Consider the following 11,791-nt stretch of genomic DNA (forward strand, 5'->3'; position numbering starts at 1 on the left):
TCTCTCCCCCTCCTCCTCCTCTCTCTCTCCCTCTCTCTCTCTCTTTTTTCCAGGGGTGTCTTACATCAGCTTGCAGTCCTGAGAGCTGGCCCTGGAGGAGAGCCGTTTGAGAGAAAGGATTCTAGCACCGACACTGGCTGAACTGGATTACCAACTTCTCCGGACAAATGGTTTGAGGCAGGAAACTCTTCAGAAGTAAGTGTTAATGATGGTTTTTACAGTGGCTTTGTTTTTTGTATGTGGTTTTTTTCAGGAGTTTAGAAGTTTATTTTGCTTTCATTCTCACACTACTGCTTTTAAAAAGGTTTGAGTTGAAGTTCGTCTTTGGCAGTAAGACTAGACATTTTGATCTGAGATGATTTGTAAATAGTTCTGTGAGGCTTTCTACAAGTTTCTTTGTCAATAGATTTTAGACATTGGATGTGTCCTTTCTCTCTGTATTAGTTGCTGTCTGCATGGCAGACCAAAATAGCAGATTGCAGAGTAGCTATCCTTCCACACGCCGCTGTGGAAGAGGAACTAGTGCAAACCAGCTGTTTTGGGGGATGGCTGATTTGGAGGCTATAAGCAACTCAAGTGAATAGAAAACCTATAGTTCATAGACTTATGTATAAATTATTTACAATCTATATCCAGAATTCTGCAAAAAAAATGTGTGAGGAGTTACTCTTCTGATGGACTGAATTGTCAACTTTTTTATTGTGTCTTTGGGAGCTTTTAAATATACAATGTATATGTAGATGAATAAAAACATGTCCATTGCAGATATCTTATTGTTTTAAATATATTTTAAAACATTTACAGCAATTCAATATATTATTTATCCTTTATTTATTGTGAAAAAACTAATAGTGTTTCAAAATGTGCACCAAAATTATCTAAAATTGGGTTTGAAATTACAGTCCATTAAAAATGGGTAAAAATCACCTCCAAAATATAAATCTGGCGAGAAAAAATGTACTGCATACTTTCTTTCGCAGTATGATTATCCTCTCCATGGTCTTTCAGCGCTTTCCATATGGATATCATAGGCCCTGCATACCGTCTGGAAACACATTGCTTTGGATGTGTATTTCAGATACTGGTTGACCAAGCTAGTCAAGCTGCAGCCCTAGAATTGAAGTGTGTGTGGTGACAGGTCATGGAGTGAAAAACAAAATGCTACCTCCGAGGTCAAGGTAGCCTGTTAGGTGACCTCTGTCCCGTCCTATTCCGAGCAGCCTAGTTTGCGTCGGTCATGGTTCGTGACCTCACTGCCGGGAATATGGAGGGATGAACTCTCCCAGGCCTGAACATGTGCTTTAGCTTATGAGAAATATGTGTATAGCGCATAACTCTATATCATCATAACTCCACTATTCTCTCCACTCCCTCTCCAAAAACCCAGATAAATGTGTGAAAAGGTGATCTCAGGCTTGATGGACTGCCATACGGTAGCCTGTCCCTTTTGTTAGTGTCCAACTCTGGTTGTGGAAGTACGATGAGGGCTCTGGTTACTGATAGACACTTGTATTTCTGAACAGAAATCAGACATCGGACATATTATAAGGAAAAAACTGTCCCTATGCTAAATGGTAGTAAATAGTTTATGTCCATTATGACATAAATGAGGCAGAGAGTGGAGACCATTGCAACACAAAGTGATTGTGTATATTCAGGGCCCTGTCAAGTAGAATTTTAAAAATACATATACATAGTTCCACTATATTACAGAAATAAATGTGGAATTTGTTTGCAAAGTCAAAGACTTTTTCAACAGACAAAATCGTGGGCCAGTGAAACTGCTAACAAAAACAAAACACCAATCTGTTATCACCAGAGAGCATGCATGTGTCATTCAACAGTTCACCCATTCGCAGCAGTTGGTATACAGTGGTTGGTTAATGTCTATTCACAGATTAACAGCCATAATAATGCTCTTTAATGCTATAGTGTGTAATATCTACTTGCGCTTGTTTTTTCATAGAGTGATTTATTATTAACTGTAAAAAGTCTGGATATTCCATGAGTTGGGATGTCCTGAGATAGTCCAACTCATGAAAACCATCTCTCATCCTACCAAAATCATTTAAGTAATTCAATAGAACCCTATTGTTTTATGAAAAGAAAATGGCAAGCATTTGCTCTGACACAACATTGCGCCATTGCTCTCCATTTTATGACATTCCGTCCACTGCTTTTTAGATCAATGCTGTGTGTCCAGTACGCTGCAGAGGAGAGCAGTGGGATGGCTCTGTACTTAGCACTAGCTTGCATTGAGGTATAAATAGTTATGAACCAAAGACATCACAGAAAATACCAGGTTTTGCATCCCACACATGTTCCTTAAGCCCAGCCCTATAGCCCAAACTGAAACGCCTCTCTGTTTGAAGGGGAAAAAACACACCATGCAGGCAGATCGGGTTTCTGATAATGTATAGCTAAACACATACTCTCTACATCTGGTAAACATCCAACTTTTTGTTTGGAAACCTGCATTTGGCATTTTGTGCCTATTTCTGTCCGTCTTGACCATATTTAGGGAGAGACGATGGTGTTTTGTATGCCATTTTAAGCATATTGGTGGCCATTGTCAATGCTGAAATTGAAGGCTGTAGGCTATTGTGTTGCGAGTTGCACATTACAATTTCAGAAGGAGTAATGAGAAAAAGATCACAGGTGGTGGATTATATTCTTGAAATATAGAGTGATGTTTAAAAAAAATGGGCCTTTTGATTCTTGTCACCACACACATTGATAGAGTCCACATTTGGGCCCATTTTGCTGTGTTAAATCAACACAGACTCTATAGACAGACATTAAATCCAACTGTCTAAGTGTTGAGGTAACAATCTAACACTGTGCGGTCCAGTTCGCGATTCTGATTGGCTGATAGTCGTGTTCGATCGAGCGTAAACCTTCAACACGTTATCAAATTGAACACTCTTCAATTAGAATGAACATGGTGGTCTTATTCTCCAAGAGTTGAATTACTACGTCAAAATGTACCACACATATACTGTACAGTAGATGTGCAAGTGCTCTTGTGTGCACTTCATTGTCAAAAAGAGAGACCTGCTGAAATGAAACTCTTTAGGGCCCTGTAATCACGGCTGACCTTTAATATGAGTTGCAAAAACGCCTGACAACAAACTTTCACATGTGATGCATGAAGTTATCATTGCACTCCCTCAAGATTCTGAATTAGAGCTTGTAACGCAGACGTACTTGGATGTTCTCTACCAGGCCTATGTGTACTGACATGCCCATGCTCCTCTACAGCATATTTATAAAGAGATGAGCTATTCTTGTTTTGTTTTACTTTCTATTCTGTAATACACGCCTTAACTATAGGGTAAGAAGAATTCCAAATTGCTCGTTGTTTTGAGATTTCAAAGGGGCCCTGGAATTTGGCAGAATCTGAAGAATGTTCAACAGTCAAACTCTCCACAGCACATGAAATTCACATTAAACTTGATACTTGGGAGGGAGACATGACGCCTTGTTTTTTCGTAACATTGGTTAAAAACCTACAAAACTGTTATTTTCCTTTAAAAAACAAATGTCAATGAAAGAAGATGTGGTACATTATGTTTCATATTAGTCTTAGATGAGAAGAAACATTTTTGTTAAGATTTATGTAAAGGTTTATATGTCAAATTTCCTGCGGTGTGACTGTAACATTAATGAAACAATATATAATAATATATATAAAAATTAACCAACAACATTTTGAATAATGTATGAAGCATTTGGCATGATTGCATAAATCTTAACTTTAGATTAAGATATGTGAATGTGGAAAAAACTCAAGACAGTAATATTAACTACAAGTTCAATTTCGTAACACAAATTGCGTCCTGTGGGGTGACATGTATGTCAATGTTTGTGAATGGGCAACTGCAAGGCCAACTACAAGGGTCTTAAAGGCTGGCTCCTAACCTGTCAGTACCTCAGTTATTGGAGAGTGCTGTGGAAGTTTAAGGTGACTCTTAACCTCTTAATATGTCTTCATATTGCAATCTTTCTGTCACGCAATGCTTAGGTTCATTTTATGGTGTCCTGTGGTGTGACTGCTCTTATAGGAGGAAAACAAAAAAAATTTATTAATGAAAACACATATTAAGATTAAACACAATATCATTATCAAGTTAGCATGAGCTCAGATGTCAGTCATGTATACAAAAGGATTAAAATGGCCATAATGCAGTGAATTCCCTGTGGTGTGACTGCATTTTCCTGCGGTGTGACATGCCTATGCTATGTGTTGATGCAGGACACATTTTCCCAAAAATGGCAAAAATTAGGTGAAATTCCACAGACCACTAAGTGCTTTATTTTTTATTTATTTTTTTCACATTTTTATCCATCATTTTTTTCAGGAATTTGAAAAACTTTTTTTTTTTTTGCGTTACGCCCTTAAACGTCAACCACCCACTTACACATTTAACTTCATATTTAAAAAGCACATGAAAGCAGACACCTCCAGCACCATTCAAGTCAATGGAGATTTTTTTTAACGTCTGTTAATCAGTATAATCTTAAACTCAATGAATTAAGTCGAGGCTAATGTATGGGGGAACCCCAAGTGCCACATGGAGAGACGTACATTTCTTTGTTTAGTAGATACAATCTCAGCAACATTGCAAAAATATTTGTAGAGACTCATATATTTCCACAATGTTTCTTTTTCTTGTCATTTTTTGAAAGACCAACATGAGATGAACTCATTTGTCCCATGCATAATCGGTGGCATAAGGCATCTCTTGACATCTGGCTGGACTGAAAATGGTGTCAAAGAAAAAAATTTGAATGTATACCAGGATACACTAACCTTGTTATTTCCCAAAAGGAACATTACTGTGATTTTAACAGCAATTTCTCAAGATTTTCTTTCATTCTGAGATTACAAGTGGAAGTTCGAAAATACGGCACAAATTAAAACTGCTTTATATATTTTATTAAGTCATAACTAGGTCAATAAAGTACTCAGTGTCCATGTTTGAGATCCGAAACTTCTCTTGGTAGACCCTGAAAATTAGAAGCCATTGACAGATTTCAGCAAGTCTCACTCGTGCACATGATTTAAACACTGTGGTGTGAACTGAGTGCTGCTTTTAAGGAAGGAAATGGAAAGGGATTTCTTGGCAAGGGCCGTATTTTTTCTAAGGGGCAAAGTTGCCGGGCTTAATTTAACTCCTGGAAGCTCAGGGGAGTTAGTCCGTCTGACCGAGGCTAGAGGCCCCCAGTACAGTACAGTGCAGTGCAGGTGCAGGGGCATAGAATAGCCACACGGCTCCGGCTGCGAACCTCACGGCTCCAGGGGCCAGCTGGGACTCATTTGGACACAATGGCGTACGTACGTACGGTGTAGCGTTACCTGAACCTTTGGGGCGACGCGGACGTCCCCTCGGCCCTGCTGTGTGCTCCGACTGTTAAGGCCTTTTCCCTCTGCTGGAGCAATCAGTGGGTAGTTCTAGGCACAGTCAGCTATTGGACGGAATTGATTCTGAAAGCAAAATACGTCGTTAATATACTGTTTTAATGAGAATAATATTTTATCGTAAAATAGCTATTAAAATCACATCAGCGGTGGAAGCAGTGGAACTGAGCACTAGCTGAATAAAAATGCTTCGTTTTTATGGTTGTTTTCCTTGCCATTTTGTTTGACTTTTTTTCAAATATATGGGCAATAGGGCTTGTGCTATAATTTTGCTACTGCATGTGCTGTACATGGTATTAGCTCATGTGTGATGAGAAAATGGAGGGGACGCTGTCTGGCATGCGCATGTGATGGTGCAGTCTGTGTGCACTACTGTCAGTGCTTCGCTGAAGACCACGCTTCTGTGCTAGGTTAGCAACATCCTCTTCGCCACCGCACGTGACACCTGCGACCGCAAAACGTCCGTTCTCCATTATATTGAAAAAACCTGCTGCAGGTGTGTGTGTGTGTGTGTGTGTGTGTGTGTGTGTGTGTGTGTGTGTGTGTGTGTGTGTGTGTGCGTGCGTGTGTGTGTCTCACCCTCTACATAATAGAAGACTGTTTTCAAGCGTGCCGCGTCCCCCCCCTTACTCCCTCACCACACTGCAAACCCCCACCGGGGTAATGGGCCAACACTCGTTAATTTGCTCTTGACGGTTTTACAGGCATCAGTTTTCACGCACGTCACCTGGAGCTGATTTGTGCTCCAGAGAAATGCCTGTTCAATAATAAGAATATCGTGCATTTCCCATTAAAATAATAGAAAATAGTTTCGATGTCGTGACCACCAGCACCAGAACCATGAAGATGAAATCAGAAGCATGTGTGTGTCCTCACAGCACAGCCTTGGGGTGTGTGGATATCAAACTGTTAACCTCCCCGAGAAACACACACACACTCAGCCTATAAAACTTCACACTGCATTGTTTAACACTGCACTAATTCAAGCAGCCCATTTTAATAGGCTATTATCTCACAGAGCATTGTTCTCGTGGCTGTGGAAACTAAGCAACTATTATGACGGCACCACACACAGACACGCTCACATACATGCTCAGCCCACATACTGTATACACTCTCTCTCTCTCTCTCTCTCTCTCTCTCTCTCTCTCTCTCTCTCTCTCTCTCTCTCTCTCTGACACACACACACACACACACACACACACACACACACACACACACACACACACACACACACACACACACACACACATACACACTCTCTCTGACACACACACACACACATCTGTAGATAGATACGCACACAAATACACTCTCGCACACACATGTACAGAATAGGCTAGTTGGCTTTCTTGTGTCAGCGGTGGATGGGAAATGTATACTTTGGTCACAGGAAACCAAAAAAAAATGACTTTTGAATCGTCAAAGTGTCTGTGTTGTGTTGACAACAACATCCGCCTTCTGCCCATGCCATATTGGTATAGTCTACTTACTCATATACAGTACTTAAGGCTTTGTCTATGAATGTGTCTTCCTACCCTATCTAATTCAATGGTTGTGTTGGAAAATATAGGCTAATTCTAACAGCCCAGTGGCTAGAATTGGTCCTGTCTGACTGAGGTCACTACAATAATTGTTTAAGGGACAATGTGTGAGAGTTTTAGTTGTTTATTTCCATAATTCATGCTGCCCATTCACTAATGTTACCTTTTTCATGAATACTTACCACCAGCATCAAATTCTAAGTATTCATTATGACTGGGAAAATGGCACTTTTCATACATGAAAAGGGGGATCTTCTCCATGGTCCGCCATTTTGAATTTCCAAAAATAGCTGCAAAAATGACTGTACTTGGACCATACTAGAAAATATGTGTTTATTACATAGTAAACTTTCATGTAAAGATCAAATTTGGCAATAGGCAGCCCAGTTTTAATGAGCAGCATAGTTGCAGTACCTTTTTTGACCATTTCCTGCACAGTGTCCCTTAAATAATAATTCAGGCAAAGCATTGTTTTCCCCAAATTTCCTTCAGTGTCTTTAACCTCAGTTTGTAAAATGCTTGTGCAAGTCCACTGCTTGTCTTTAACCTCTAAACAGAACAGCAGCGGTCATATCTGACATGCAGCTACTCCTCCATCTATGAAGAGCAAAGTGAGTGCATGATGAATGAGTCCAAAGTCATCGACAACAACCACGATTAAAACGGCAGCTGCTCCACACATGTAGTCTGTGGAGGTTTTTTTGTGGCCCATCACTTGTCATTTTCAGGTCAATTATTACGATCGCAGCGCAAGGAAAAGCAGTCAGCCAAGGGGGCCACTAATTGCTAGCAGACTCTGACGTTGAGACATAATTGCCACCTTCATATAATGTCTCCCTCGTGTCCTGTCCAAGTTAGTTAAAATGCACCCATAATCTTATTTGGTGCCCCAATCATGTTTGTTTTTAATGGCAACCGATAGAGCCGCTGTGACGCTGTTTAGTGTCTTTCAGGGCACCATAATACCTCATTGAGGATCATTGAGGCAGATCAGCTGATATCCCCTAGAGGAAAATGGTGATTTTCAAAATTGTCCTCCCGTTGCTCTTCAGAAAAAATATGTAATTTTCTGTTTCTTTTTATCCTTATCTTCTGTACATATGTTTTAAGAAGAAACAACTGAGACTTAATCATTTTGCCTTAGTATCAAATCAAATGAGTTCTGTCAGTAGCAGCAATATAACTGTTTCTTGCCACGAAAACGTCAGCGTTCTAAAGTTGGTAGTTGGCCCAGCACCTCACAGGTGATAGTCTTTAGGCTACTGCTCAATAAACCAACTCCCAGACAGTAGCTGGCAAAGGTGGCTGGCTACTATGCAATATGCACAGAAAATACAAACCTACAGTCCACACACATCAGCCACTTTTGCATCACTTCACATCTTAAACATCTGCACTGGCATACACAGTGGAAAATGTAATTCAATTAGAGAGCAGTTCGGGACCATATACTAGAAGATGTTAAAGCGACTCTCTACATGTTGAATTGACATTGCAAAATGTATATTTGTTCTGTGATGGGTGGATACATTATAACAATCATCACTGCTTGATAAATTAAACTTATATGAAAGTCTCCAGGAAGTGGACCAATGTTGTCTCTTACCCTGGCTTTAAATCCTAAATTCCATCGAGAACTAGCTGCCAACAAACTCTTTCAGGGGTTGCTTACATTTATTTGGGGATTGTGCAAAGCACCTGAAGCCTTAAAAGATCCCCTTTATCAAAAAAAGAGAGAGAAAAAAAAGATCTTGCATTACATTTTGTGTTGTCATTGGAGTGGATATATGTGTTGTCAGGCCTGGACTGATTTTTTAAAAGATAGAGGAGAACTGAATTATTTTGTCCACCAAGCAATTAGAACACATCTAAAAATGTAAGAAATAAGGATACAAGGCTCAGTCTCTCATAATTCATCATTTCACAAGTCACACCTTTTTCAACAATCATAAAAACAGTACTACAGTTGTCTAAATCCACCAACAGTTGACATGTACAGTATGAACACTGTTCCCGTAAAAAAAACCCTCACTTCCTCTTTTCACCAGAGCTGCCGTGTTCATAAGCTACATGTGTAAAATATTCTTCAATGTACGTCATTGTATGGAGGGAGCCAGGAGTCATGGATGTTAATATCACATTGAGATGGCGTGTTGACCTAGCACATAGCTTCAAATGCTCTTCCTTGGTCCTTTGCATGAGACTAAAATTGGGCTCATGGAAGCCAACAGGAGGGGACAAAGGGGTCAGTTGTCCTGTGCCCAGGGAGAGATGGGGCTCAGAATTGGGTTGTCATTACATAGCATGTGATGGGTGCGGGGGCCCTTTCAGATGATTTTGTCCTGGGCCAGGCCAAAGCTGTCAGCAGCCCTGATTGGGCATTGCATGCGAGCTGTGAAAGAGTCAAGTGTTGCCTGTGTCACACCTTTGGGTCACACCAGCAAAGCATTAAGGTGACATATAATAGACTCAGTTTTGCTCAATTGATATGATCTTTCCTTTCTGGGGTGGAGGCCTGAAATTCCACTATAGCTCCTCTGTTTTGTTTTGTTTTTTGAAAGTAAGGCTATTTAAAGTTGCATTATTAGACGGGGGAAAAAGAAAGGTAAATGCTTTCTCTTTTATGAGCTGGTTTGGTCTTCAAAAAAGGTCTCTCTATGAGAGGATTGTTTTGAGATTGAAGTTATATTGGTGGTGTGCACATGCAGTATACAGGCATGGAAGCCGACGGGGGGTATAAAGGGATCAGTTATCCCGGGCCCAGGGAGAGGGACGTCCCGAATCGGGTCCCCATAGCATTATATGTATTGAGTCTGGGATGACTTTCAGAGGACTTTGTCTCGGACCCAGCCAAAGCTGTCAGCAGCCCTGCATGTAGGTCTTAAATACAGAGAAATGTCTTTGGATGTGACTCCACTCAGAAAATCATTGATCAACTGTCTATGATGAGTACAGGTACTGTGACAGGGTTGCTCAACGAACCAGTTGAGTTGGTTTAAGATCAAGATGTTAAAAGCATGGCATGTACTGCATGTGTGTCATTCCACTCAGTGAATCATTATCAAATACTATGATGAGCACTAGTAATGTGTAAGGATTGTTCAGCCAATCAATTGAGGTTGTTTGAGATGAGGATGTTTTTTAGCAAAGGGACGGCTGTACCATATTCAGGCGTTTGAAAAAAGGCACTCAGACTGTTTCGCCATCAATAATGGTCAAAAGCACTTAATCTTGGCCGTTACTTTCCCCTAACATTTATATTGGCAAGAAGGAGAACAACAACACACCTGACCTTTGTGGTCCATAGGACTGAGGAGGTGCAGAGTGGGTGCAAACAGGGTGGACGCTTGATCCTCCTGGCCATAATTTTACGAGAATGAGCGGAATGTGTGAAAATAATTGGGGTTTTTTTACACCTAAGCTCACAAAAACAAAGGAAACAGCTGCAGCACAGCTGGTTAGATCAAACCCTCATTAGGTGCGAGAAGTAGGAGAAGGAGGATAGGAAATGGATCTTCAGCCCGGCCAGCGAGCCACGCCTGAGACTGCCGTGTTGTTGCCAAAAGAAGGAAAATTAAGACTTGAGGCTTGCTGAGATGTCCAAACAGACCGAGGAGTTTTGTGTGAAACGAGAGGATGCCCTGAGCCCTTTGTTGACATCAGATTGCGCTCACCGTGTTTGAGTTGGACCCCGGCTGTAGCCACAAGAAAGGGGATACTGCGGAGTCTCCCACGCAATCTGCATTGCAGATAGAGGAATTCATACTATCTGTTCAGAGACGAATGTTGGACATTTGCTTTTTGAGTGGTTAGCTCTGGCCTGGGCGGCCCAAGTCTACTGAAACCTCTTCTGTTATTAACATTTGTGTGAGAAAGGGAAAGCAGACGGTGGGTGGGGTGGGGGGGTGGGGGGGGAGACCATGGCTTTGAGGGCCTTTTAATCCAGGAAGGAAGCTTGTCTCCACAGTAGGACTTCTGTGGACTCCATCATGCAATCCAAAGTCAGAGAGCAGTTGTTTTGGCCGCTACGTATCGCTAGTGTTATCTGCCTTAATGAAAGCTCTGAAACTCAGCTCCCATTCTGTGGTTTTGCCGTGGAAGTATCTCTTTCCCACTCCTTCCTGTTTCTCTGCCTGTGCAGAAACACCATTTTGCTCAGAATATTTAATTCCTGGATCCAGGCGTTGGGTCAACAGATATCCTGCTGAATCAAACCTGAGGAAATGTTTCAGGTCCTTTCAGTCAACAAGATCAAAATGGCTATTTGTTAATTCTGGCATTGTGTATTACATCACTTTGAAATTTACCAGTACTGTACATGTACTGCACAGGTTGCTTGTGTATTAAAATACTGGTACTCGCAGTTGATTTTGCCTCAGAGATGTTCTTGGCAAGAGACAGACTTTCATTTATTTGAGAGATACTTGGAATGCTAGACAGACTATACTGCAAATTGCCCTTAAGACATTTTGTTCTGCCACAATGTAGCCTACAATATTATCATTGTTATGGTCAGCTCCATTCCATTGCATTGCAACAGTTTCATAAATCGCCCCCTTTGTCTAGACATTACCAAAAATGAAAAGTCTTTATTTTGTCTATCCGTTGTTTTATTGACACTCTTTAATGTGATCTGTTCTTGTAAGAATGTAAGAAAGTGACCATGGTGATCAACATTCCAATCCTAAGGCTCCAGAACGTCAAACATGATACGTGCGCTTACTGTTTGATTTCCCTCAGTGCGCCATGCCTCCAGTTTTTTTTTTGCATGTAGTGGAAAATATCAGTCTTCTGCTTGTTTTGCCACGGTGTGATAGGAATCATT

General features: G+C 40.9%; 1 protein-coding gene across 3 annotated transcripts in view; it reads left to right on the top strand.

Moving 5' to 3' along the window:
• ddr2a (discoidin domain receptor tyrosine kinase 2a) overlaps nucleotides 1-11,791 on the top strand; it is a 51,495-nt gene continuing 39,704 nt past the window's right edge. For all 3 annotated transcript variants that reach the window (XM_063201225.1, XM_063201226.1, XM_063201224.1), the window contains exon 1: nucleotides 1-195. The gene's annotated coding sequence lies outside the window, so the exon portion shown is untranslated. The remainder of the gene's footprint in view (nucleotides 196-11,791) is intronic.

Source organism: Engraulis encrasicolus, chromosome 6 (assembly GCF_034702125.1).
Source record: "Engraulis encrasicolus isolate BLACKSEA-1 chromosome 6, IST_EnEncr_1.0, whole genome shotgun sequence".
NCBI lineage: Eukaryota > Metazoa > Chordata > Actinopteri > Clupeiformes > Engraulidae > Engraulis > Engraulis encrasicolus.